Below are 27,051 nucleotides of genomic sequence, written 5' to 3'. Positions count from 1 at the left end.
AGTTTTTCCAATATTCGTTACTGGGCGTAGTCCATTTTCATTGCTATATGTTTATGTCCAAGTTTGTTATGGCAAATAATGATACGACTGGCATTTCTCTGATGTCACAGAGTTATTCACTTGCAATGTGCATATTTGCAATGTGCATATAAAGAAACAAACAAAAAAATGAGCATAGTTATTTAGATAGTGATTACATTAAATTAAATTCATTTAACTTACATATTGCATTTAAGGCATGAAAGGATGGTAGAAACAAAAGAGGTCCGGTTTTAGTTCGGCGTTTAAGCATGCATCACATATTATTTACATGGAAAGACAGATCTGACAGTTGAAGGACGAAGGTGAAAGTAGAGATGAGTGCAAAGGATTAGTACATGTTATGACTTTGTGGCACTTAGGAAGGGAAAGAACACTTTAATATGTACCTGTTATTCCGGTGGTGATTGGGAGGTTATAGCACTGAAACACTACACTCTAGGGGGTTCACACAGATAACACTTTCTTTTTGCTGCATTTCTTAAAACACTTTGGCGCACTTCTACTTTCACTTTCATTTTGGATTTGCACTATTTTACTTTTATCACTGCACTGCACTGTCGAGGTTGCTGCGGTGCTGTGGGGAGGCTCGCTGGTGTTCACGTGCCGCCGGGGAAGACGTCGTCGATGGCTGCCTGCAGGGGTATCCGGAGGAAGTTCTGGAAGTTCTCGTCGTACCGCCTTTTCTGCTGGGCTTCCTTATGTTCCTCCCAGAGGTCCATCAGGAAGTCGACGTGGTCCGTCTGCCGCTTCGTCACGATGGCGTGGCCTGTCATGCCGAGGATCCACAGGGTTGCCAGCCTTTTCGGCCTGGGAAATGGTTTGATGTCGGGCGCAGTGATGACTGTAGGTGTTATAGCTCGCTGGTCCGTTCTATTTATTTTTGCCACCATTCTCTGGCACGTTTCCCATATGCTCACCCCGTTTTTACATGTGAAGCGGTGCTCTAAGGTGTCGACACAGTTGCATGCTTCACATTTATCTGAATCTCTCAGTTTGATTCTGGCTAATTTTTCGTTTGTTGCTACCGTCTTGTTTACTATTCGGTACCAGCTCGCCTTCACGTGCTTTGGTAGCGTGGTTTCCGTGATGTTTTTCCATATCTGTGGCCAGTTGTGATTGGGGAACTTGTTTTCTATTTTGTTTCTGGCAGGCCTTCCCCTCAGCGCCCTGTAAATTTGCCTCGCTGTCCTGTGACTGGGATTTGCCACGGTTGTCAATGCATAGCTCTTGTCTATGTAGTATTGTCTTACGTGGCAAATCTTATACGGGATGTGGCTCGTGTTTATTGGCGGTTCTTCAGATGCAGGTTTCATTCTTTTTATCAGTGCTGCTGTGATGCTTTCTGGGTTCTTCTCCTTGATTTCCAGCGTCCTTTTTAGTAGAAGCGCCGCACATTTCGTTCTTATTTCCACAAGGCCGAGTCCTCCTTCCTCTATCGGTAGCGAGCATGTTTCCTGCGCCACTTTGAAGATTTCTCTTCGCCACAGGAGGTAGTATACGGCTCCCGTGATTGCCCTAGCTATTTCTTTGGGTAAGGTCAGGATCTGTGCCAGGTAGTAGGCTTTCGATAGGATCGTTGTGTTTATGAGGTCTATTCTTTGATGTAGTGTTAGTTTCCTGTTTGAATGCACTCTCGTGAGGCCTCGTATTACATGTAGTGCGTTCCTCCAGTTGTATGTTGCCATTTTTTGTGGGCAAGGCTGCATGAAGATGCCGAGTACTTTGTGGTTCTCGACTACTTCATACCACTGACTCGCTGCATTTATCTGCTTATTCCCAATTGGCAGTAGCACTGTTTTCTTTTTGTTAATTTTTGCACCTGACGCTTCTTCAAAAGTGTGCAGTATTTCTTCCACCGTTTTTATTTCTTCACGTTGTTGGATGAAGATTCCCACGTCATCTGCGTAGGCTACGCAAGCCACTGTTTTGTCTTCCACCGTGTAGCCTGCTATGCTATTGGCGATCTTCTTCAATAGCGGGTCTAGTGCTACTGCAAATAGAGCCATTGACAGGGGGCAGCCTTGCCTCACTGACCTGTTTAGCGCTAGGTATTTTGTTGTCCAGCCGTTTATGGCTATTCTGGATTTGCCATTCTTTAGTAGTTTTTCGACGATGCTGTTGAATTTTGGTCCGAATCCTAGTCTTTTTAACGTCTTCATTAAGTAGCTGTGATCGATCCTATCGAAAGCCTTGTTGAAGTCTACGGATATTATTGCTGCTGTATTCCTGTTGGTGGCTGCATATGCTATCACGTCTCTATAGGTGGAGGTAGCGTTAAATATACTTCTACCTGGCACTGCACACGTCTGCCACGGGCTTATTGCTTTGGTCATTGCAGTCTTCAAGTTGCTTGCGAGGCATTTGGCTATTAATTTATAATCGGCATTCAGGAGCGTGACGGGACGGTAATCTTCTATTCGTCGGGCTTTTTTCTGTTTCGGTATGAGTATGATGGTCCCATCCGTGAGCCTGGCTGGTATCTCTGCTCCGCCTAAGATCTCATTTACCATCTCCGTCACTTTCCCTCCGATTATGTCCCAGTACTCGATGTAAAACTCGGTCGGGATGCCGTCGGTGCCCGGTGATCTTCCTTTGGCGCTGCTCTTGAGGACTGCTCCGACTTCATCTTCGTCGAAGGTCTCCGTCAGTTTTGTTCTGTCTGCCTCCGTTAGCATCCGTGTTGTGTTTTGCAGGATTTTTGTTACTGCTCGTTGTTTTGTTTCTTCTTTTTGGAAGAGTTGTTCGAAGTGCGTCTCTACGTGTTTTTTAATTTCTGGTTTTGTTTTGAGAGATCGCCCTTCGCCGTCGCACAGTTCCTTAATGGTCTTGCTCGCCGCCCTTTCCCTCTCCCTGTTGATGTGGTGCAGGGTAGCGGGCTCGTCCTCCACTTCGCCGTACGTTTTACTTCTTGTGATTACTCCCCTCAGTTGCTGTTGTTTGATCAGTAGCATTTTTGCTTTGATCCTCCTCACTCTAGGCAAGAAAGATGGGTCGTCTAACGGCGCATTTAGGGCGTCTTTCAGGCACTGTTGATAAAAGTCGGCAGTGTTCCTTCTCCAGAACGCTTTTTCGGCGCAGAACCGAATTAGCAGTCTTCTTAGCGCTGTTTTCGTGCGCGTAATCCACCAGTCTATTGTGGTGCTGTGCTCTGCTCTCTGCGCCAAGCAATCTTGCCACGTGGCTTCTATCTCCTTTCTCAGAGCGACGTCTTGCAGGTGGTCGGTGTTTAGCTTCCAGGAGCTTCTTCCCGCTTCCGTCTTCTCTGTTTCCAAACGGATGCTGCACTCGTAGCAGGAGTGGTCGGAAAACATGACTGGGCAGACCTCCACTCGCGATATTTTGTCTGCCAAGTCTCTGCTTACGTAAATTCTATCCAGTCTGCTTCTTCCGTTTCTGTAGAAGTATGTGAACTCTGTGAGTGCGAGATTTTTCACTCTCCACGAATCCTCCAGTTTTAAACGTTTAATGAGTTCTTGTAATTCGGCGCACACGTTTGCCACTGGGATCTGGTCCTCTTGTGCGGTCACACAATTGAAGTCACCACCAATTATGATATTGTTGTTGTTGTGTAGGATAAGTTCACATATTTCTTCGTTAAAGAAGTTGCTCCTGGCTCTCTTGTTGTTTGTGCCTGACGGTGCGTATACGTTCACAACTAACGTGCCCTCTATTTGGATCGCGGTGTTCCCAGGCGGTCACCCATCCAAGTACTAACCGGGCCCGATGTTGCTTAACTTCGGTGATCGGACGAGAACCGGTGTATTCAACATGGTATGGCCGTTGGCGTCCTTATACTGTAGCCGCACCACACAAGAAGCATTCGCCTCTTCTCCCGACACACGCAATCGCCGCTTTCCGTGGCACATTTGACGCAAAGCACGTCTTTCCACCTCGAAGGTGGCGCGGAGTGCGCGCTCGCCTCGGCGTCTCATAGGCGACTGCCGAACGTGGGTGAGACGCGCAACACAGCTGCTCGATGCACCGCCTGTCTTTCATTTGGTGCGTGCGGCCTCCGACACTCGCTGGCGGCGCACCTTGTTCCTGTTATCCGGCGCAGGGCTTGCGCGCGGCGGGGGGACTGCGCGGGGTGTTGCAGTGTCCTGCTGGAGCGACGGAGGCTTTCAAGCCTGGCTGACACACGCCGCGCTTCCAGATATTTGCGTAATTTGCGCGGTGCATTGGCGCCTGTCCCCCCCCTTCCGTCTCGACTTGTCCCGACTGCCGCTCGCTGCCGCTCGGGTCGCGGTCCATATGACAGCACAAGCGCGAGAAACGTCTGCGGGAGGCGGCGAGACGACAAAAGAATAAATTTATGATTACAAACCGAATTTGGAGCTGTACGCCGCTGCAGAAAGATAGGCAGGCGCTAACGTATTTCGGAGCATACCGCCTGATTCGTACTGTTTTGTCGTTTTCAAAGACTTCCTGGCAAACTTGGTTAGCACATTCTCCTTCAAACTGACTTAATTACTGCAGTTTCGTACCTTACGGCCGTTTAAAGTGCTCAAGGAAGTCTCTTTGTCACAACAGAAAGGTGGTATGGGAAGAGGGCTGGCAGGAGTGGCGACTAGAAAGCGAAAAATGAAGGCAGCCAGAGTTCCCAGGCGCTCACCCATACGAGTACTAACGTTGTTGCTTCACTTCGGTGATCGGACGAGAACGGAAGATTTTATTTCTTTATTTTCTTTTTTTTTTTTTTTTGTTTATTTACTTTGTGCAATTTAGCACTGCTACAAAACAGTAGGCCCTGACTTATTTCAGAACTCATCTGTCGATTCGCAGTGTGTTGTTATTTTCAAGGCGTTCTAGCAGTCTTCTTTCGCGCATTCTTGCTCAAACTCAGTTCATTACTGTAATTTCGTATCTTACGTTTGATACAGTAGTTTAAAATGCTTGTGGAAGCATCTTTGTCAACACCTGAAAGTTAGTATGAAAAGAGGGCTGGCAGGTGTAGCGACGTAAAAATGAAAAAATGAGATAGAGCCAACAGCACCTTTTTTTTTTTTTTTAACCAAAAATATTTTTTCAGAAAAAAAGTAAGAACAACAAATAAATCATCTCTATGGTTGTAATTTACACGTTTTCATATTAGTTTTGATCATCTGTTTATGGTATTTGTTACTCTTATTTCTTTTGTGGGACATGCTGTCCATTTTCTAATTTTCCTTTCATTATTTTCGTTTTTAAACACTTCGATAAGTTTTTCCAATATTCGTTACTGGGCGTAGTCCATTTTCATTGCTATATGTTTATGTCCAAGTTTGTTATGGCAAATAATGATACGACTGGCATTTCTCTGATGTCACAGAGTTATTCACTTGCAATGTGCATATTTGCAATGTGCATATAAAGAAACAAACAAAAAAATGAGCATAGTTATTTAGATAGTGATTACATTAAATTAAATTCATTTAACTTACATATTGCATTTAAGGCATGAAAGGATGGTAGAAACAAAAGAGGTCCGGTTTTAGTTCGGCGTTTAAGCATGCATCACATATTATTTACATGGAAAGACAGATCTGACAGTTGAAGGACGAAGGTGAAAGTAGAGATGAGTGCAAAGGATTAGTACATGTTATGACTTTGTGGCACTTAGGAAGGGAAAGAACACTTTAATATGTACCTGTTATTCCGGTGGTGATTGGGAGGTTATAGCACTGAAACACTACACTCTAGGGGGTTCACACAGATAACACTTTCTTTTTGCTGCATTTCTTAAAACACTTTGGCGCACTTCTACTTTCACTTTCATTTTGGATTTGCACTATTTTACTTTTATCACTGCACTGCACTGTCGAGGTTGCTGCGGTGCTGTGGGGAGGCTCGCTGGTGTTCACGTGCCGCCGGGGAAGACGTCGTCGATGGCTGCCTGCAGGGGTATCCGGAGGAAGTTCTGGAAGTTCTCGTCGTACCGCCTTTTCTGCTGGGCTTCCTTATGTTCCTCCCAGAGGTCCATCAGGAAGTCGACGTGGTCCGTCTGCCGCTTCGTCACGATGGCGTGGCCTGTCATGCCGAGGATCCACAGGGTTGCCAGCCTTTTCGGCCTGGGAAATGGTTTGATGTCGGGCGCAGTGATGACTGTAGGTGTTATAGCTCGCTGGTCCGTTCTATTTATTTTTGCCACCATTCTCTGGCACGTTTCCCATATGCTCACCCCGTTTTTACATGTGAAGCGGTGCTCTAAGGTGTCGACACAGTTGCATGCTTCACATTTATCTGAATCTCTCAGTTTGATTCTGGCTAATTTTTCGTTTGTTGCTACCGTCTTGTTTACTATTCGGTACCAGCTCGCCTTCACGTGCTTTGGTAGCGTGGTTTCCGTGATGTTTTTCCATATCTGTGGCCAGTTGTGATTGGGGAACTTGTTTTCTATTTTGTTTCTGGCAGGCCTTCCCCTCAGCGCCCTGTAAATTTGCCTCGCTGTCCTGTGACTGGGATTTGCCACGGTTGTCAATGCATAGCTCTTGTCTATGTAGTATTGTCTTACGTGGCAAATCTTATACGGGATGTGGCTCGTGTTTATTGGCGGTTCTTCAGATGCAGGTTTCATTCTTTTTATCAGTGCTGCTGTGATGCTTTCTGGGTTCTTCTCCTTGATTTCCAGCGTCCTTTTTAGTAGAAGCGCCGCACATTTCGTTCTTATTTCCACAAGGCCGAGTCCTCCTTCCTCTATCGGTAGCGAGCATGTTTCCTGCGCCACTTTGAAGATTTCTCTTCGCCACAGGAGGTAGTATACGGCTCCCGTGATTGCCCTAGCTATTTCTTTGGGTAAGGTCAGGATCTGTGCCAGGTAGTAGGCTTTCGATAGGATCGTTGTGTTTATGAGGTCTATTCTTTGATGTAGTGTTAGTTTCCTGTTTGAATGCACTCTCGTGAGGCCTCGTATTACATGTAGTGCGTTCCTCCAGTTGTATGTTGCCATTTTTTGTGGGCAAGGCTGCATGAAGATGCCGAGTACTTTGTGGTTCTCGACTACTTCATACCACTGACTCGCTGCATTTATCTGCTTATTCCCAATTGGCAGTAGCACTGTTTTCTTTTTGTTAATTTTTGCACCTGACGCTTCTTCAAAAGTGTGCAGTATTTCTTCCACCGTTTTTATTTCTTCACGTTGTTGGATGAAGATTCCCACGTCATCTGCGTAGGCTACGCAAGCCACTGTTTTGTCTTCCACCGTGTAGCCTGCTATGCTATTGGCGATCTTCTTCAATAGCGGGTCTAGTGCTACTGCAAATAGAGCCATTGACAGGGGGCAGCCTTGCCTCACTGACCTGTTTAGCGCTAGGTATTTTGTTGTCCAGCCGTTTATGGCTATTCTGGATTTGCCATTCTTTAGTAGTTTTTCGACGATGCTGTTGAATTTTGGTCCGAATCCTAGTCTTTTTAACGTCTTCATTAAGTAGCTGTGATCGATCCTATCGAAAGCCTTGTTGAAGTCTACGGATATTATTGCTGCTGTATTCCTGTTGGTGGCTGCATATGCTATCACGTCTCTATAGGTGGAGGTAGCGTTAAATATACTTCTACCTGGCACTGCACACGTCTGCCACGGGCTTATTGCTTTGGTCATTGCAGTCTTCAAGTTGCTTGCGAGGCATTTGGCTATTAATTTATAATCGGCATTCAGGAGCGTGACGGGACGGTAATCTTCTATTCGTCGGGCTTTTTTCTGTTTCGGTATGAGTATGATGGTCCCATCCGTGAGCCTGGCTGGTATCTCTGCTCCGCCTAAGATCTCATTTACCATCTCCGTCACTTTCCCTCCGATTATGTCCCAGTACTCGATGTAAAACTCGGTCGGGATGCCGTCGGTGCCCGGTGATCTTCCTTTGGCGCTGCTCTTGAGGACTGCTCCGACTTCATCTTCGTCGAAGGTCTCCGTCAGTTTTGTTCTGTCTGCCTCCGTTAGCATCCGTGTTGTGTTTTGCAGGATTTTTGTTACTGCTCGTTGTTTTGTTTCTTCTTTTTGGAAGAGTTGTTCGAAGTGCGTCTCTACGTGTTTTTTAATTTCTGGTTTTGTTTTGAGAGATCGCCCTTCGCCGTCGCACAGTTCCTTAATGGTCTTGCTCGCCGCCCTTTCCCTCTCCCTGTTGATGTGGTGCAGGGTAGCGGGCTCGTCCTCCACTTCGCCGTACGTTTTACTTCTTGTGATTACTCCCCTCAGTTGCTGTTGTTTGATCAGTAGCATTTTTGCTTTGATCCTCCTCACTCTAGGCAAGAAAGATGGGTCGTCTAACGGCGCATTTAGGGCGTCTTTCAGGCACTGTTGATAAAAGTCGGCAGTGTTCCTTCTCCAGAACGCTTTTTCGGCGCAGAACCGAATTAGCAGTCTTCTTAGCGCTGTTTTCGTGCGCGTAATCCACCAGTCTATTGTGGTGCTGTGCTCTGCTCTCTGCGCCAAGCAATCTTGCCACGTGGCTTCTATCTCCTTTCTCAGAGCGACGTCTTGCAGGTGGTCGGTGTTTAGCTTCCAGGAGCTTCTTCCCGCTTCCGTCTTCTCTGTTTCCAAACGGATGCTGCACTCGTAGCAGGAGTGGTCGGAAAACATGACTGGGCAGACCTCCACTCGCGATATTTTGTCTGCCAAGTCTCTGCTTACGTAAATTCTATCCAGTCTGCTTCTTCCGTTTCTGTAGAAGTATGTGAACTCTGTGAGTGCGAGATTTTTCACTCTCCACGAATCCTCCAGTTTTAAACGTTTAATGAGTTCTTGTAATTCGGCGCACACGTTTGCCACTGGGATCTGGTCCTCTTGTGCGGTCACACAATTGAAGTCACCACCAATTATGATATTGTTGTTGTTGTGTAGGATAAGTTCACATATTTCTTCGTTAAAGAAGTTGCTCCTGGCTCTCTTGTTGTTTGTGCCTGACGGTGCGTATACGTTCACAACTAACGTGCCCTCTATTTGGATCGCGGTGTTCCCAGGCGGTCACCCATCCAAGTACTAACCGGGCCCGATGTTGCTTAACTTCGGTGATCGGACGAGAACCGGTGTATTCAACATGGTATGGCCGTTGGCGTCCTTATACTGTAGCCGCACCACACAAGAAGCATTCGCCTCTTCTCCCGACACACGCAATCGCCGCTTTCCGTGGCACATTTGACGCAAAGCGCGTCTTTCCACCTCGAAGGTGGCGCGGAGTGCGCGCTCGCCTCGGCGTCTCATAGGCGACTGCCGAACGTGGGTGAGACGCGCAACACAGCTGCTCGATGCACCGCCTGTCTTTCATTTGGTGCGTGCGGCCTCCGACACTCGCTGGCGGCGCACCTTGTTCCTGTTATCCGGCGCAGGGCTTGCGCGCGGCGGGGGGACTGCGCGGGGTGTTGCAGTGTCCTGCTGGAGCGACGGAGGCTTTCAAGCCTGGCTGACACACGCCGCGCTTCCAGATATTTGCGTAATTTGCGCGGTGCATTGGCGCCTGTCCCCCCCCTTCCGTCACGACTTGTCCCGACTGCCGCTCGCTGCCGCTCGGGTCGCGGTCCATATGACAGCACAAGCGCGAGAAACGTCTGCGGGAGGAGGCGAGACGACAAAAGACGAAATTTATGATTACAAATCGAATTTGGAGCTGTACGCCGCTGCAGAACGATAGGCGCTAACGTATTTCGGAGCACACCGCCCGATTCGTACTGTTTTGTCGTTTTCAAAGACTTCCTGGCAAACTTGGTTGGCACATTCTCCTTCAAACTGAGTTAATTACTGCAGTTTCGTACCTTACGGCCGTTTAAAATGCCTAAGGAAGTCCCTTTGTCACGACAGAAAGGTGGTATGGAAAGAGGGCTGGCAGGAGTAGCGACTAAAAAGCGAAAAATGAAGACAGCCAGAGTTCCCAGGCGCTCACCCATCTGAGTACTAACGTTGTTGCTTCACTTCTGTGATCGGACGAGAACGGAAGATTTTTTTTTATTTACTTTGTGGAATTTAGCACTGCTACAAAACAGTAGGCCCTGACTTGTTTCAGAACTCATCTGTCGATTCGTAGTGTGTTGTTCTTTCCGAGGCGTTCTAGCACTCTTCTTTCGCGCATTCTTGCTCAAACTGAGTTCATTACTGTAATTTCGTATCTGACGTTTGATACAGTAGTTTAAAATACTTGTGGAAGCATCTTCGTCGACACCTGAAAGTTAGTATGAAAAGAGGGCTGGCAGGTGTAGCGACGTAAAAATGAAAAAATGAGATAGAGCCAACAGCACCTTTTTTTTTTTTTTTTTTTTTTTTAAACGTAATAAACTTTTATTTACAGAATAACAAATACAGTCATGAGATTCCATGGTACTTTCAATTTCAATTTCTGTTAGTTATCGAGTCTTTTTCTTTCTTTTCTGATATCTAACTTTGTTGCAATTGTCTGTTTCGTTATATTTTGTGCATTTGCAGGTTGATTTACACTGTTGCACTGATTTGTAAGTCAGTGGAGCAAAGATATTTCATTTTTCCTGTTTAATTTGCATTTTTGTTAATTTTATGGGTTGATTCAAGCACTTCTAAGTTCTAGAATTTAGGTAGAGTTATTGGTCTGGTGCCATTATGTGGCATGTAACTATTATTAGAGTTGTCTTACTGGCTAAGGCTTACATCTAGGAGGCAAAGGACAATGACAAATATGTATGAGTGAATATTATATATTATATATTTATATAGCGAAGGTGTCCATGAGATTGTGTTTGAGAGGAATAGAGCGAGAGCGGGATAGAGAGAGAGACAGAGAGACAGAGAGACAGAGACAGAGAGAGAGAGAGAGAATTAGAGTGAGAGGGCGATATGGAACACATTTGGGACATAATTAAGGAAAAACTCTATAAGTGGACAAATAAATTCTACGTAAGCTTAACATGATTAGATAGAAAATGCAGAGAGTTGTTTCTTTTGTTAGTCTACTCACATAGTCATCTTCGGTGTAGCGAGTGATGTTTCGCACATTTTTATGAACGCTACCTGGATATACGCTATATGTGTAGCCGTAGCACTCATCTAATAATATTTACACCTTTTTTTTCCGTTGCGGACACTGTGATTGCACTGCACCAATTTTACACCGCATCACTTTTAACACACAACACTTGGGGGTGTTGGAGGGTCTCTGCATCGGCGACGATGGAGGCGTGGAGGACTAGGGGGGGGGCGTGGTGTGGCGGCGGCGGCAGCGGCAGCGGCAGCGGCGGCGGCGGCGGCGGCGCCGGCGGCGGCGGCGGCGGCGGCGGCGCCGGCGGCGGCGGCGGCGGCGGCGGCAGCGGCAGCGCCGGCGGCGGCGGCGGCGGCGGCGGCGGCGGCGGCGGCGGCGGCAGCGGCGGCGGCGGCAGCGGCGGCGGCGGCGGCTGCGCCGGCGGCGGCGGCGGCAGCGCCGGCGGTGGCGGCGGCGGCGGCGGCGGCGGCGGCGGTGGCGGTCGCGGCGTGTGGGGACGGAGGGCGTCCTTGAAGGCGGCGTCCAGCGCTATCTGTAGGTAGTTCTGGAACGTCTGCCTGTAGTTGTTTTTCCGCTTGGCTCGCTTGTGTTCCTCCCAGAGATCGGTGAGGAACTGCACTCCGTCCGTTTGTTTTTTTGCGATTATGGCGTGCGCTGTCATCGCGAACGTCCACATGGTCGCGACGCGTTTGGGTCTTGGGAAACATTTTGCAGCCGGGATCGTGAGGGCTGTGGCTTCTATAGTTCGGTGGTCCGCCCTGTTCATGAGTGCCACCATTTTCCTGCATGTCTCCCATATCGCCTGACTTGTCGGACATGTGAAGCGGTGTTCCACGGTGTCGATCTCGTTGCACGCTTCGCAGTGCGGCGACTCGCGCATGCCGATGCGCGCTAGCCGCTCGTTCGTCGGTATCTTGTTGTGTACGACTTTGTACCACGTGTCTCTAGCTTCCGGAGGTATGGCTTTCTCGGAGAGATTCTTCCAGACTTGTGGCCAGTCGTGGTCTGGAAGATTCGTCTCTGTTCTGCTTCTTCCTTGTCTGCCTCTCAGTGCGCGATAGATTTTCGCTGCAGTTCTCATCTCCTTCACTGCTAGAGTGGATGTGATGTAGCTACTGTCAATTATTATTAGCTTCAAGTAGCGCATCTTGTAGGGTATTCTACTGACGTCTACCGGCGCTTCCCCGGAATCGGGTCTGTGTTCTTTCAGTAGAGACGACGTGGTACAGTCTACACTTCTGTCCTCCATTTGTAGAGCTCGATGGAGCAACAGTGCCGCGCATTTCGTCGTGACGTCTATCAGGCCCAGCCCCCCTTCTTCTCTAGGGAGAGTGCTGGTGGCTTGCGACACTTTGAGAATTTCCCGCCTCCACAGCAGGTAGTATACAGCGCTTCTTATAGACTTCCCTATTTCTATTGGTACGTTTATGACTTGGGCCATGTACCAAGCCTTCGCCAAGATCGTTTCGTTGATCAGCTGCGTTTTCTGGTCCAACGTTAGGTGTCTGTTGGCGTGGGTCCTGACGAGCCCTCTGGTGGTGTTCAGGATGTTCCGCCAGTTCTCTGCGGCCATTTTGAGTGGACAAGCCTGCAGCTGAACACCTAGGACTTTATATTTGTCGGTCACCTGGTACCATGGTCTGGCCTCTCTCAGTTTCCCGTTCCCTATCGGGAGCAGCACTGTTTTGTTAGGGTTGATTTTCGCCCCAGATGCCTTTCCAAAGGATTCAATTATTGGGAGGACGCTGTCAATGTCCTCCTTTCCGTCCGCAAAAATGCTCAAGTCATCGGCATATGCCATACACGTTACTTTAACGTCCTGTAACTTGTAGCCGTTGATGGTGGCGGCGAGCTTCCTGAGGACTGGGTCGAGGGCTACCGTGAATAGTGCCATCGACAGTGGGCACCCTTGCCTCACAGATTTCCCCAGTTTTATCGGCTTAGATGTCCAGCCATTTACAGTGACTCTTGACGTGGCATTTGTTAACATGTTTTTGATGACTTGAGCAAATTCGGAGCCAAATCCTAGTCTTGCCAAGGTCTTCAGCAGGTACCGGTGACCGATCCTGTCCAATGCCTTTTGGAAGTCTATAGAGATGATCGCTGCAGTCGCTCTGTTGGATGCGGCGTGGGCTATAACGTCTCTGTACGTGCAGACGGCGTCGAAGATGTTTCTGCCTAACACTGCACATGTCTGCCATGGGCTGATTGCTTTTTTGAGGGCGAGCTTCATATTTTCCGCGACGCATTTTGCTACTAGCTTGTAGTCCGCATTTAGGAGGGTAATTGGGCGGAAGTCTGTTAACGTTTTTGGCGCCTTATTTTTCGGTATCAGAGTGATGGTCCCTTCCAGGAACGGAGGTGGTATCTCCTTCCCGTCCAGAATTTCGTTGACAATTGCTGTTATTATTCCACCTACTTTGTCCCAGCAGGTGGCGTAGAATTCTGACGGTAATCCGTCCGCTCCTGGAGCTTTGCCGTTGGCGCAGGTGTTGAGGACGGCTCTGACTTCATCCTCAGACACGGCCTCCGTCAGCAAGGCGCGATCGGTGTCGTTCAGCCGTCTGCGCGTTTCTTGTAGTATTCTTGCTGTTTCTGCGTCATCTGGTACCTCTCCCTTGAAGAGTTCAGAGAAGTGCTCTTCTACGTGACGCATCATGTCCCTCCTAGTTGTTATTTTGCGGCCAGCTGCGTCGCTAAGCTCCCTTACAGTTCTGTTTTGTGCCCTCTCCCTCTCTCTATGCAGGTGGTGCAGTGTGGCAGGTTCATTTTCAGTGGCGCCGTGAGTCTGGCTGCGGACAACGACGCCTTTCATTTGTTGGCGCCTGATATTCAGTAGTCGCGCCTTTATACCTCTAACTCGCGTGAGAAGCAGGTCGTCGTCTGGAGGACAGTTAAGCGCGTCCTTCAGACACTGCGTGTAAAAGTCTGCCGTGCTCTTCCTCCAGAAAGCCTTTTCCGCACTGTGCCTTATCAGCGTCTTCCTTATGTGTGGTTTCCCAGATGCGACCCACCATTGGGTGGTGGAAGGATATTGTTGTCGCGTCTGTAGACTTTCTTCTAGTGTGAGCGCTATCTCCTGCTGTAGTTTGGCGTCACTTAGATGTTCTGTGTTAAGTTTCCACGCTGATCTTCCTCCTGATATTTTATTCGTTGGCAGCTGGAGCTTGCAAATGTAGGCACAGTGGTCGGAGAAGATCACAGGGCAGACTTCCACACGTGATACTGAGGCGGCCAACTCTCTGGTCACATAAATCCTGTCAAGCCTGCTTCTTCCGCGGTTGTGGAAGTACGTGAATTCTGTTGTGTTGGGGTATAATAGACGCCAAGAGTCGCGTAGATTCAGTTTTCTTAAGAGTTCCTGCAGCTCCATGCACAGATTAGGTACCGGGACTTGATCTTCCGGAGCAGACACGCAGTTGAAATCGCCTCCCAGCACAACATTGCTGTTGTTGCGTGGAAGGAGTGCACAAATATCTTCATTGAAGAACTGGCATCTGGCCCTCTTGTTTTCTGTGCCTGACGGCGCATAGATGTTTACAAAGTAAGTCCCAGCTATTTTGATTGCTATTCCACGGCCGTCAGTCAGGGTCTTGATGTCCTCTGTGTCGATTCCATTCCTCACCATTACAGCAGTGCCAGTTCTCGTTTCTGCGTCAATGTTCGTGAAGACGTCGAATCCCGGTACTTGTTCCAAGTCCGTGGTGACGACTTCTTGTAATATCGCTACATCGGCAGCTCGGTGCTGCAGGAACTCCGTGAGGGCGTCTATCTTTACAACCGAATTCATTTTATTGACATTACACGTGATGACGTTATAGCCAGAGCGTTCCTGCATTTAAGCGCTATGTGGAGGCGGGAGTTGAACTTGCTGTGGGCGGTCCGGCCGTAGGACTAGGTCCTCCGGTTCGGTGGCTTGTTTCCGCGCATTTTCGGGCGAGATGTCCGACGCTTCCCCGTCGGAGGTCTCCATCCTCTCGTCGTTTGAGCTGCTGCTGCGGCTTCTCCGCCTGTTACGCCGCCTTTTGGCTTTGGACGCCGGTTGCGGCTGCTCGTTAGACTCCTTCGGTTCGTCGTCGGACTCCTTCAAGATGCGGGCGAGTTTGGTCACCTGCTTCTTGATGGCGATCTCGCGCGCCTCGGTGTACGAGGTGGGCGTGGCCTCTGCGCTGGGCCCGGCCTGCTGGCTGCCGTGAATGACAGCCTCAGCTGACGGCTGGGCGGGCGCGGCGGCGTGCGTGACCTTCAGCCGCCGGGCGGCGGGGGAGGGGGCGGCCGCCGGCTCGGCCTCCATTGTGGTCTCGTTGTCCGAGTCGGGGCTCAGGTGCCGCTTCTCCCCTGCGCTGACCGCGGCGGCCGCCGCTGGGGCCGGTGTTGCCGACTGGGCGGCCTCGGCTGGCGCGGCAGCCACCGCTGCTTCCGCTACGGCAGGCTCGTCGTTGGCGCGCGGGCTCTGGCCCGACAAAATTCCGGCGTAACTAGCCGCCTGCTCCGCTGCGTTGTCCGCGTTTTCGCGCGGCAGCTGAGCCACTCTCTTATTTTTGGGGCAGCTGCTCCTCATGTGTTCAGTCGAACTGCAGATGGAGCACGTCGGTGGTTGTCCGCTATATTGGACAACACCTCTGTGTCCTCCTATTACAATAAACGACGGCACGTGTTTTCGTAGGACCATCCTGACGGACCTAACACCAGAGTCCACCTTATACCGGTGCCCGGTCCCCCAGAAGTCTCTCGTTACAGAGAGAACCTCACCGTACAGCTTGAAGTAGCGTGCAACTTCCTCGTTTGGCACCTCGAATGGGAGGTTATACACCTTTATGTTCCTCACGCCGTGTCCGGCGTACGTGATTTTTACATCGCTGACGCGGCCATCTCTGTGTTTAAATTTTCTCACACCACCGCTTACGTTCACAAGCGTCTCGCATCTCACGTCCGTTTTCAACTTCAGAAAGAGGCTAAGCAGCGTGAAATCAAGCTGCAACCCCTCTAATTCGTCCTCCTGAATTTTAAGTTCGTGAAACATCCATTCCTCGATATCAAACGAGGACGGCCGTTCGTGTTCACGATCAAACGCGCACTGAATCGTCGTACTTGAGCGATTGAACGTTGTCATTTTTTTCGTAGGGCACTCACCAAATCGTTGAAACACGAAACACGATCGCCTACGGCGAAACGGCTACGGCTGGCGCGGCGCGGGAGCCGGCAGGCGGCGGGCGCGGGCGCGGCGCGGTAGGATGTCGGGCGGCGACGGCTCGGCGGCCGGTAATCCTCGGCTACCTGGGACGCACAATAGCGAGCGGCACACGTGTTGCCAGGCGGGCAGCCAGCCAAGTACTCAAAATGAGATAGAGCCAACAGCACCCGGTGTTCCCAGGCGGTCACCCATCCAAGTACTAACCGGGCCCGATGTTGCTTAACTTCGGTGATCGGACGAGAACCGGTGTATTCAACATGGTATGGCCGTTGGCGTCCTTATACTGTAGCCGCACCACACAAGAAGCGTTCGCCTCTTCTCCCAACACACGCAATCGCTGCTTTCCGTGGCACATTTGACGCAAAGCACGTCTATCCACCTCGAAGGTGGCGCGGAGTGCGCGCTCGCCTCGGCGTCTCAGAGGCGACTGCCGAACGTGGGTGAGACGCACAACACAGCTGCTCGGTGCACCGCCTGTCATTCGTTTGGTGCGTGTGGCCTCCGACACTCGCTGGCGACGCATCTTGTTCCTGTTATCCGGCGCGGAGCTTGTGCGCGGCCGGCCGGGCGGCGGGGGGGACTGAGCGGGGTGTTGCAGTGTCCTGCTGGAGCGACGGAGGCTTTCAAACCTGGCTGACACACGCCGCGCTTCCAGACATTTGCGTAATTTGCGCGGTGCATTGGCGCCTGTCCCCCCCTTCCGTCTCGACTTGTCCCGACTTTGCTCGCTGCCGCTCGGGTCGCGGTCCATATGACAGCACAAGCGCGAGAAACGTCTGCGGGAGGAGGCGAGACGACAAAAGACGAAATTTATGATTACAAATCGAATTTGGAGCTGTACGCCGCTGCAGAACGATAGGCGCTAACGTATTTCGGAGCACACCGCCCGATTCGTACTGTTTTGTCGTTTTCAAAGACTTCCTGGCAAACTTGGTTGGCACATTCTCCTTCAAACTGAGTTAATTACTGCAGTTTCGTACCTTACGGCCGTTTAAAATGCCTAAGGAAGTCCCTTTGTCACGACAGAAAGGTGGTATGGAAAGAGGGCTGGCAGGAGTAGCGACTAAAAAGCGAAAAATGAAGACAGCCAGAGTTCCCAGGCGCTCACCCATCTGAGTACTAACGTTGTTGCTTCACTTCTGTGATCGGACGAGAACGGAAGATTTTTTTTTTTATTTACTTTGTGGAATTTAGCACTGCTACAAAACAGTAGGCCCTGACTTGTTTCAGAACTCATCTGTCGATTCGTAGTGTGTTGTTCTTTCCGAGGCGTTCTAGCACTCTTCTTTCGCGCATTCTTGCTCAAACTGAGTTCATTACTGTAATTTCGTATCTGACGTTTGATACAGTAGTTTAAAATACTTGTGGAAGCATCTTCGTCGACACCTGAAAGTTAGTATGAAAAGAGGGCTGGCAGGTGTAGCGACGTAGAAATGAAAAAATGAGATAGAGCCAACAGCACCCGGTGTTCCCAGGCGGTCACCCATCCCAGTACTAACCGGGCCCGATGTTGCTTAACTTCGGTGATCGGACGAGAACCGGTGTATTCAACATGGTATGGCCGTTGGCGTCCTTATACTGTAGCCGCACCACACAAGAAGCGTTCGCCTCTTCTCCCAACACACGCAATCGCTGCTTTCCGTGGCACATTTGACGCAAAGCACGTCTATCCACCTCGAAGGTGGCGCGGAGTGCGCGCTCGCCTCGGCGTCTCATAGGCGACTGCCGAACGTGGGTGAGACGCGCAACACAGCTGCTCGATGCACCGCCTGTCTTTCATTTGGTGCGTGCGGCCTCCGACACTCGCTGGCGGCGCACCTTGTTCCTGTTATCCGGTGCAGGGCTTGCGCGCGGCGGGGGGACTGCGCGGGGTGTTGCAGTGTCCTGCTGGAGCGACGGAGGCTTTCAAGCCTGGCTGACACACGCCGCGCTTCCAGATATTTGCGTAATTTGCGCGGTGCATTGGCGCCTGTCCCCCCCTTCCGTCACGACTTGTCCCGACTGCCGCTCGCTGCCGCTCGGGTCGCGGTCCATATGACAGCACAAGCGCGAGAAACGTCTGCGGGAGGAGGCGAGACGACAAAAGACGAAATTTATGATTACAAATCGAATTTGGAGCTGTACGCCGCTGCAGAACGATAGGCGCTAACGTATTTCGGAGCACACCGCCCGATTCGTACTGTTTTGTCGTTTTCAAAGACTTCCTGGCAAACTTGGTTGGCACATTCTCCTTCAAACTGAGTTAATTACTGCAGTTTCGTACCTTACGGCCGTTTAAAATGCCTAAGGAAGTCCCTTTGTCACGACAGAAAGGTGGTATGGAAAGAGGGCTGGCAGGAGTAGCGACTAAAAAGCGAAAAATGAAGACAGCCAGAGTTCCCAGGCGCTCACCCATCTGAGTACTAACGTTGTTGCTTCACTTCTGTGATCGGACGAGAACGGAAGATTTTTTTTTTTATTTACTTTGTGAAATTTAGCACTGCTACAAAACAGTAGGCCCTGACTTGTTTCAGAACTCATCTGTCGATTTGTAGTGTGTTGTTCTTTCCGAGGCGTTCTAGCACTCTTCTTTCGCGCATTCTTGCTCAAACTGAGTTCATTACTGTAATTTCGTATCTGACGTTTGATACAGTAGTTTAAAATACTTGTGGAAGCATCTTCGTCGACACCTGAAAGTTAGTATGAAAAGAGGGCTGGCAGGTGTAGCGACGTAAAAATGAAAAAATGAGATAGAGCCAACAGCACCTTTTTTTTTTTTTTTTTTTTTTTTTAAACGTAATAAACTTTTATTTACAGAATAACAAATACAGTCATGAGATTCCATGGTACTTTCAATTTCAATTTCTGTTAGTTATCGAGTCTTTTTCTTTCTTTTCTGATATCTAACTTTGTTGCAATTGTCTGTTTCGTTATATTTTGTGCATTTGCAGGTTGATTTACACTGTTGCACTGATTTGTAAGTCAGTGGAGCAAAGATATTTCATTTTTCCTGTTTAATTTTGCATTTTCGTTAATTTTATGGGTTGATTCAAGCACTTCTAAGTTCTAGACTTTAGGTAGAGTTATTGGTCTGGTGCCATTATGTGGCATGTAACTATTATTAGAGTTGTCTTACTTTCTAAGGCTTACATCTAGGAGGCAAAGGACAATGACAAATATGTATGAGTGAATATTATATATTATATATTTATATAGCGAAGGTGTCCATGAGATTGTGTTTGAGAGGAATAGAGCGAGAGCGGGATAGAGAGAGAGACAGAGAGACAGAGAGACAGAGAGAGATAGAGAGAATTAGAGTGAGAGGAAGATATGGAACACATTTGAGACATAATTAAGGAAAAACTCTATAAGTGGACAAATAAATTCTACGTAAGCTTAACATGATTAGATAGAAAATGCAGAGAGTTGTTTCTTTTGTTAGTCTACTCACATAGTCATCTTCGGTGTAGCGAGTGATGTTTCGCACATTTTTATGAACGCTACCTGGATATACGCTATATGTGTAGCCGTAGCACTCATCTAATAATATTTACACCTTTTTTTTCCGTTGCGGACACTGTGATTGCACTGCACAAATTTTACACCGCATCACTTTTAACACACAACACTTGGGGGTGTTGGAGGGTCTCTGCATCGGCGACGATGGAGGCGTGGAGGACTAGGGGGGGGGGGCGTGGTGTGGCGGCGGCGGCAGCGGCAGCGGCAGCGGCAGCGGCAGCGGCAGCGCAGGCGGCGGCAGCGCCGGCGGCGGCGGCGGCGGCGGCGCCGGCGGCGGCGGCAGCGTCAGCGCCGGCGGCGCCGGCGGCGGCGGCGGCGGCGGCAGCGGCGGCGGCGGCGCCGGCGGCGGCGGCGGCGGCGGCGGCGGCGTCGGTGGCGGTCGCGGCGTGTGGGGACGGAGGGCGTCCTTGAAGGCGGCGTCCAGCGCTATCTGTAGGTAGTTCTGGAACGTCTGCCTGTAGTTGTTTTTCCGCTTGGCTCGCTTGTGTTCCTCCCAGAGATCGGTGAGGAACTGCACTCCGTCCGTTTGTTTTTTTGCGATTATGGCGTGCGCTGTCATCGCGAACGTCCACATGGTCGCGACGCGTTTGGGTCTTGGGAAACATTTTGCAGCCGGGATCGTGAGGGCTGTGGCTTCTATAGTTCGGTGGTCCGCCCTGTTCATGAGTGCCACCATTTTCCTGCATGTCTCCCATATCGCCTGACTTGTCGGACATGTGAAGCGGTGTTCCACGGTGTCGATCTCGTTGCACGCTTCGCAGTGCGGCGACTCGCGCATGCCGATGCGCGCTAGCCGCTCGTTCGTCGGTATCTTGTTGTGTACGACTTTGTACCACGTGTCTCTAGCTTCCGGAGGTATGGCTTTCTCGGAGAGATTCTTCCAGACTTGTGGCCAGTCGTGGTCTGGAAGATTCGTCTCTGTTCTGCTTCTTCCTTGTCTGCCTCTCAGTGCGCGATAGATTTTCGCTGCAGTTCTCATCTCCTTCACTGCTAGAGTGGATGTGATGTAGCTACTGTCAATTATTATTAGCTTCAAGTAGCGCATCTTGTAGGGTATTCTACTGACGTCTACCGGCGCTTCCCCGGAATCGTGTCTGTGTTCTTTCAGTAGAGACGACGTGGTACAGTCTACACTTCTGTCCTCCATTTGTAGAGCTCGATGGAGCAACAGTGCCGCGCATTTCGTCGTGACGTCTATCAGGCCCAGCCCCCCTTCTTCTCTAGGGAGAGTGCTGGTGGCTTGCGACACTTTGAGAATTTCCCGCCTCCACAGCAGGTAGTATACAGCGCTTCTTATAGACTTCCCTATTTCTATTGGTACGTTTATGACTTGGGCCATGTACCAAGCCTTCGCCAAGATCGTTTCGTTGATCAGCTGCGTTTTCTGGTCCAACGTTAGGTGTCTGTTGGCGTGGGTCCTGACGAGCCCTCTGGTGGTGTTCAGGATGTTCCGCCAGTTCTCTGCGGCCATTTTGAGTGGACAAGCCTGCAGCTGAACACCTAGGACTTTATATTTGTCGGTCACCTGGTACCATGGTCTGGCCTCTCTCAGTTTCCCGTTCCCTATCGGGAGCAGCACTGTTTTGTTAGGGTTGATTTTCGCCCCAGATGCCTTTCCAAAGGATTCAATTATTGGGAGGACGCTGTCAATGTCCTCCTTTCCGTCCGCAAAAATGCTCAAGTCATCGGCATATGCCATACACGTTACTTTAACGTCCTGTAACTTGTAGCCGTTGATGGTGGCGGCGAGCTTCCTGAGGACTGGGTCGAGGGCTACCGTGAATAGTGCCATCGACAGTGGGCACCCTTGCCTCACAGATTTCCCCAGTTTTATCGGCTTAGATGTCCAGCCATTTACAGTGACTCTTGACGTGGCATTTGTTAACATGTTTTTGATGACTTGAGCAAATTCGGAGCCAAATCCTAGTCTTGCCAAGGTCTTCAGCAGGTACCGGTGACCGATCCTGTCCAATGCCTTTTGGAAGTCTATAGAGATGATCGCTGCAGTCGCTCTGTTGGATGCGGCGTGGGCTATAACGTCTCTGTACGTGCAGACGGCGTCGAAGATGTTTCTGCCTAACACTGCACATGTCTGCCATGGGCTGATTGCTTTTTTGAGGGCGAGCTTCATATTTTCCGCGACGCATTTTGCTACTAGCTTGTAGTCCGCATTTAGGAGGGTAATTGGGCGGAAGTCTGTTAACGTTTTTGGCGCCTTATTTTTCGGTATCAGAGTGATGGTCCCTTCCAGGAACGGAGGTGGTATCTCCTTCCCGTCCAGAATTTCGTTGACAATTGCTGTTATTATTCCACCTACTTTGTCCCAGCAGGTGGCGTAGAATTCTGACGGTAATCCGTCCGCTCCTGGAGCTTTGCCGTTGGCGCAGGTGTTGAGGACGGCTCTGACTTCATCCTCAGACACGGCCTCCGTCAGCAAGGCGCGATCGGTGTCGTTCAGCCGTCTGCGCGTTTCTTGTAGTATTCTTGCTGTTTCTGCGTCATCTGGTACCTCTCCCTTGAAGAGTTCAGAGAAGTGTTCTTCAATGTGACGCATCATGTCCCTCCTAGTTGTTATTTTGCGGCCAGCTGCGTCGCTAAGCTCCCTTACAGTTCTGTTTTGTGCCCTCTCCCTCTCTCTATGCAGGTGGTGCAGTGTGGCAGGTTCATTTTCAGTGGCGCCGTGAGTCTGGCTGCGGACAACGACGCCTTTCATTTGTTGGCGCCTGATATTCAGTAGTCGCGCCTTTATACCTCTAACTCGCGTGAGAAGCAGGTCGTCGTCTGGAGGACAGTTAAGCGCGTCCTTCAGACACTGCGTGTAAAAGTCTGCCATGCTCTTCCTCCAGAAAGCCTTTTCCGCACTGTGCCTTATCAGCGTCTTCCTTATGTGTGGTTTCCCAGATGCGACCCACCATTGGGTGGTGGAAGGATATTGTTGTCGCGTCTGTAGACTTTCTTCTAGTGTGAGCGCTATCTCCTGCTGTAGTTTGGCGTCACTTAGATGCTCTGTGTTAAGTTTCCACGCTGATCTTCCTCCTGATATTTTATTCGTTGGCAGCTGGAGCTTGCAAATGTAGGCACAGTGGTCGGAGAAGATCACAGGGCAGACTTCCACACGTGATACAGAGGCGGCCAACTCTCTGGTCACATAAATCCTGTCAAGCCTGCTTCTTCCGCGGTTGTGGAAGTACGTGAATTCTGTTGTGTTGGGGTATAATAGACGCCAAGAGTCGCGTAGATTCAGTTTTCTTAAGAGTTCCTGCAGCTCCATGCACAGATTAGGTACCGGGACTTGATCTTCCGGAGCAGACACGCAGTTGAAATCGCCTCCCAGCACAACATTGCTGTTGTTGCGTGGAAGGAGTGCACAAATATCTTCATTGAAGAACTGGCATCTGGCCCTCTTGTTTTCTGTGCCTGACGGCGCATAGATGTTTACAAAGTAAGTCCCAGCTATTTTGATTGCTATTCCACGGCCGTCAGTCAGGGTCTTGATGTCCTCTGTGTCGATTCCATTCCTCACCATTACAGCAGTGCCAGTTCTCGTTTCTGCGTCAATGTTCGTGAAGACGTCGAATCCCGGTACTTGTTCCAAGTCCGTGGTGACGACTTCTTGTAATATCGCTACATCGGCAGCTCGGTGCTGCAGGAACTCCGTGAGGGCGTCTATCTTTACAACCGAATTCATTTTATTGACATTACACGTGATGACGTTATAGCCAGAGCGTTCCTGCATTTAAGCGCTATGTGGAGGCGGGAGTTGAACTTGCTGTGGGCGGTCCGGCCGTAGGACTAGGTCCTCCGGTTCGGTGGCTTGTTTCCGCGCATTTTCGGGCGAGATGTCCGACGCTTCCCCGTCGGAGGTCTCCATCCTCTCGTCGTTTGAGCTGTTGCTGCGGCTTCGCCGCCTGTTACGCCGCCTTTTGGCTTTGGACGCCGGTTGCGGCTGCTCGTTAGACTCCTTCGGTTCGTCGTCGGACTCCTTCAAGATGCGGGCGAGTTTGGTCACCTGCTTCTTGATGGCGATCTCGCGCGCCTCGGTGTACGAGGTGGGCGTGGCCTCTGCGCTGGGCCCGGCCTGCTGGCTGCCGTGAATGACAGCCTCAGCTGACGGCTGGGCGGGCGTGGCGGCGTGCGTGACCTTCAGCCGCCGGGCGGCGGGGGAGGGGGCGGCCGCCGGCTCGGCCTCCATTGTGGTCTCGTTGTCCGAGTCGGGGCTCAGGTGCCGCTTCTCCCCTGCGCTGACCGCGGCGGCAGCCGCTGGGGCCGGTGTTGCCGACTGGGCGGCCTCGGCTGGCGCGGCAGCCACCGCTGCTTCCGCTACGGCAGGCACGTCGTTGGCTCTGGCCCGACAAAATTCCGGCGTAACTAGCCGCCTGCTCCGCTGCGTTGTCCGCGTTTTCGCGCGGCAGCTGAGCCACTCTTTTATTTTTGGGGCAGCTGCTCCTCATGTGTTCAGTCGAACTGCAGATGGAGCACGTCGGTGGTTGTCCGCTATATTGGACAACACCTCTGTGTCCTCCTATTACAATAAACGACGGCACGTGTTTTCGTAGGACCATCCTGACGGACCTAACACCAGAGTCCACCTTATACCGGTGCCCGGTCCCCCAGAAGTCTCTCGTTACAGAGAGAACCTCACCGTACAGCTTGAAGTAGCGTGCAACTTCCTCGTTTGGCACCTCGAATGGGAGGTTATACACCTTTATGTTCCTCACGCCGTGTCCGGCGTACGTGATTTTTACATCGCTGACGCGGCCATCTCTGTGTTTAAATTTTCTCACACCACCGCTTACGTTCACAAGCGTCTCGCATCTCACGTCCGTTTTCAACTTCAGAAAGAGGCTAAGCAGCGTGAAATCAAGCTGCAACCCCTCTAATTCGTCCTCCTGAATTTTAAGTTCGTGAAACATCCATTCCTCGATATCAAACGAGGACGGCCGTTCGTGTTCACGATCAAACGCGCACTGAATCGTCGTATTTGAGCGATTGAACGTTGTCATTTTTTCGTAGGGCACTCACCAAATCGTTGAAACACGAAACACGTTCGCCTACGGCGAAACGGCTACGGCTGGCGCGGCGCGGGAGCCGGCAGGCGGCGGGCGCGGGCGCGGCGCGGTAGGATGTCGGGCAGCGACGGCTCGGCGGCCGGTAATCCTCGGCTACCTGGGACGCACAATAGCGAGCGGCACACGTGTTGCCAGGCGGGCAGCCAGCCAGCCAGCCAAGTACCCGGTGTTCCCAGGCGGTCACCCATCCAAGTACTAACCGGGCCCGATGTTGCCTAACTTCGGTGATCGGACGAGAACCGGTGTATTCAACATGGTATGGCCGTTGGCGTCCTTATACTGTAGCCGCACCACACAAGAAGCGTTCGCCTCTTCTCCCAACACACGCAATCGCTGCTTTCCGTGGCACATTTGACGCAAAGCACGTCTATCCACCTCGAAGGTGGCGCGGAGTGCGCGCTCGCCTCGGCGTCTCAGAGGCGACTGCCGAACGTGGGTGAGACGCACAACACAGCTGCTCGGTGCACCGCCTGTCATTCGTTTGGTGCGTGTGGCCTCCGACACTCGCTGGCGACGCATCTTGTTCCTGTTATCCGGCGCGGAGCTTGTGCGCGGCCGGCCGGGCGGCGGGGGGGACTGCGCGGGGTGTTGCAGTGTCCTGCTGGAGCGACGGAGGCTTTCAAACCTGGCTGACACACGCCGCGCTTCCAGACATTTGCGTAATTTGCGCGGTGCATTGGCGCCTGTCCCCCCCTTCCGTCTCGACTTGTCCCGACTTTGCTCGCTGCCGCTCGGGTCGCGGTCCATATGACAGCACAAGCGCGAGAAACGTCTGCGGGAGGAGGCGAGACGACAAAAGACGAAATTTATGATTACAAATCGAATTTGGAGCTGTACGCCGCTGCAGAACGATAGGCGCTAACGTATTTCGGAGCACACCGCCCGATTCGTACTGTTTTGTCGTTTTCAAAGACTTCCTGGCAAACTTGGTTGGCACATTCTCCTTCAAACTGAGTTAATTACTGCAGTTTCGTACCTTACGGCCGTTTAAAATGCCTAAGGAAGTCCCTTTGTCACGACAGAAAGGTGGTATGGAAAGAGGGCTGGCAGGAGTAGCGACTAAAAAGCGAAAAATGAAGACAGCCAGAGTTCCCAGGCGCTCACCCATCTGAGTACTAACGTTGTTGCTTCACTTCTGTGATCGGACGAGAACGGAAGATTTTTTTTTTATTTACTTTGTGGAATTTAGCACTGCTACAAAACAGTAGGCCCTGACTTGTTTCAGAACTCATCTGTCGATTCGTAGTGTGTTGTTCTTTCCGAGGCGTTCTAGCACTCTTCTTTCGCGCATTCTTGCTCAAACTGAGTTCATTACTGTAATTTCGTATCTGACGTTTGATACAGTAGTTTAAAATACTTGTGGAAGCATCTTCGTCGACACCTGAAAGTTAGTATGAAAAGAGGGCTGGCAGGTGTAGCGACGTAAAAATGAAAAAATGAGATAGAGCCAACAGCACCTTTTTTTTTTTTTTTTTTTTTTTAAACGTAATAAACTTTTATTTACAGAATAACAAATACAGTCATGAGATTCCATGGTACTTTCAATTTCAATTTCTGTTAGTTATCGAGTCTTTTTCTTTCTTTTCTGATATCTAACTTTGTTGCAATTGTCTGTTTCGTTATATTTTGTGCATTTGCAGGTTGATTTACACTGTTGCACTGATTTGTAAGTCAGTGGAGCAAAGATATTTCATTTTTCCTGTTTAATTTTGCATTTTCGTTAATTTTATGGGTTGATTCAAGCACTTCTAAGTTCTAGACTTTAGGTAGAGTTATTGGTCTGGTGCCATTATGTGGCATGTAACTATTATTAGAGTTGTCTTACTTTCTAAGGCTTACATCTAGGAGGCAAAGGACAATGACAAATATGTATGAGTGAATATTATATATTATATATTTATATAGCGAAGGTGTCCATGAGATTGTGTTTGAGAGGAATAGAGCGAGAGCGGGATAGAGAGAGAGACAGAGAGACAGAGAGACAGAGAGAGATAGAGAGAATTAGAGTGAGAGGAAGATATGGAACACATTTGAGACATAATTAAGGAAAAACTCTATAAGTGGACAAATAAATTCTACGTAAGCTTAACATGATTAGATAGAAAATGCAGAGAGTTGTTTCTTTTGTTAGTCTACTCACATAGTCATCTTCGGTGTAGCGAGTGATGTTTCGCACATTTTTATGAACGCTACCTGGATATACGCTATATGTATAGCCGTAGAACTCATCTAATAATATTTACACCTTTTTTTCCGTTGCGGACACTGTGATTGCACTGCACAAATTTTACACCGCATCACTTTTAACACACAACACTTGGGGGTGTTGGAGGGTCTC

The 27,051-nt window shown here is 50.1% G+C and overlaps 3 non-coding genes and 2 pseudogenes across 3 annotated transcripts; all 5 read right to left on the bottom strand.

Annotated features, from left to right (window-relative positions):
• Window positions 1-3,708: 3,708 nt before the first annotated feature.
• Window positions 3,709-3,825, bottom strand: LOC126177281 (5S ribosomal RNA; annotated as a pseudogene).
• A 5,123-nt stretch (window positions 3,826-8,948) lies between these two features.
• On the bottom strand, window positions 8,949-9,065 carry LOC126177280 (5S ribosomal RNA; annotated as a pseudogene).
• A 7,236-nt stretch (window positions 9,066-16,301) lies between these two features.
• Window positions 16,302-16,420, bottom strand: LOC126177669 (5S ribosomal RNA). Its single transcript, XR_007535842.1, has one exon. It is a non-coding gene; the product is annotated as a 5S ribosomal RNA (ribosomal RNA).
• A 1,176-nt stretch (window positions 16,421-17,596) lies between these two features.
• LOC126178359 (5S ribosomal RNA) lies at window positions 17,597-17,715 on the bottom strand. The gene has a single exon (XR_007536264.1). It is a non-coding gene; the product is annotated as a 5S ribosomal RNA (ribosomal RNA).
• Window positions 17,716-24,866: 7,151 nt separating this feature from the next.
• LOC126178670 (5S ribosomal RNA) lies at window positions 24,867-24,983 on the bottom strand. The gene has a single exon (XR_007536552.1). It is a non-coding gene; the product is annotated as a 5S ribosomal RNA (ribosomal RNA).
• Between the last annotated feature and the right edge of the window lie 2,068 nt (window positions 24,984-27,051).

The sequence above is a fragment of the Schistocerca cancellata genome, chromosome 3 (genome assembly GCF_023864275.1).
Source record: "Schistocerca cancellata isolate TAMUIC-IGC-003103 chromosome 3, iqSchCanc2.1, whole genome shotgun sequence".
NCBI classification, from domain to species: Eukaryota; Metazoa; Arthropoda; class Insecta; order Orthoptera; family Acrididae; genus Schistocerca; species Schistocerca cancellata.
This window is presented reverse-complemented; position numbering and strand designations above follow the sequence as displayed.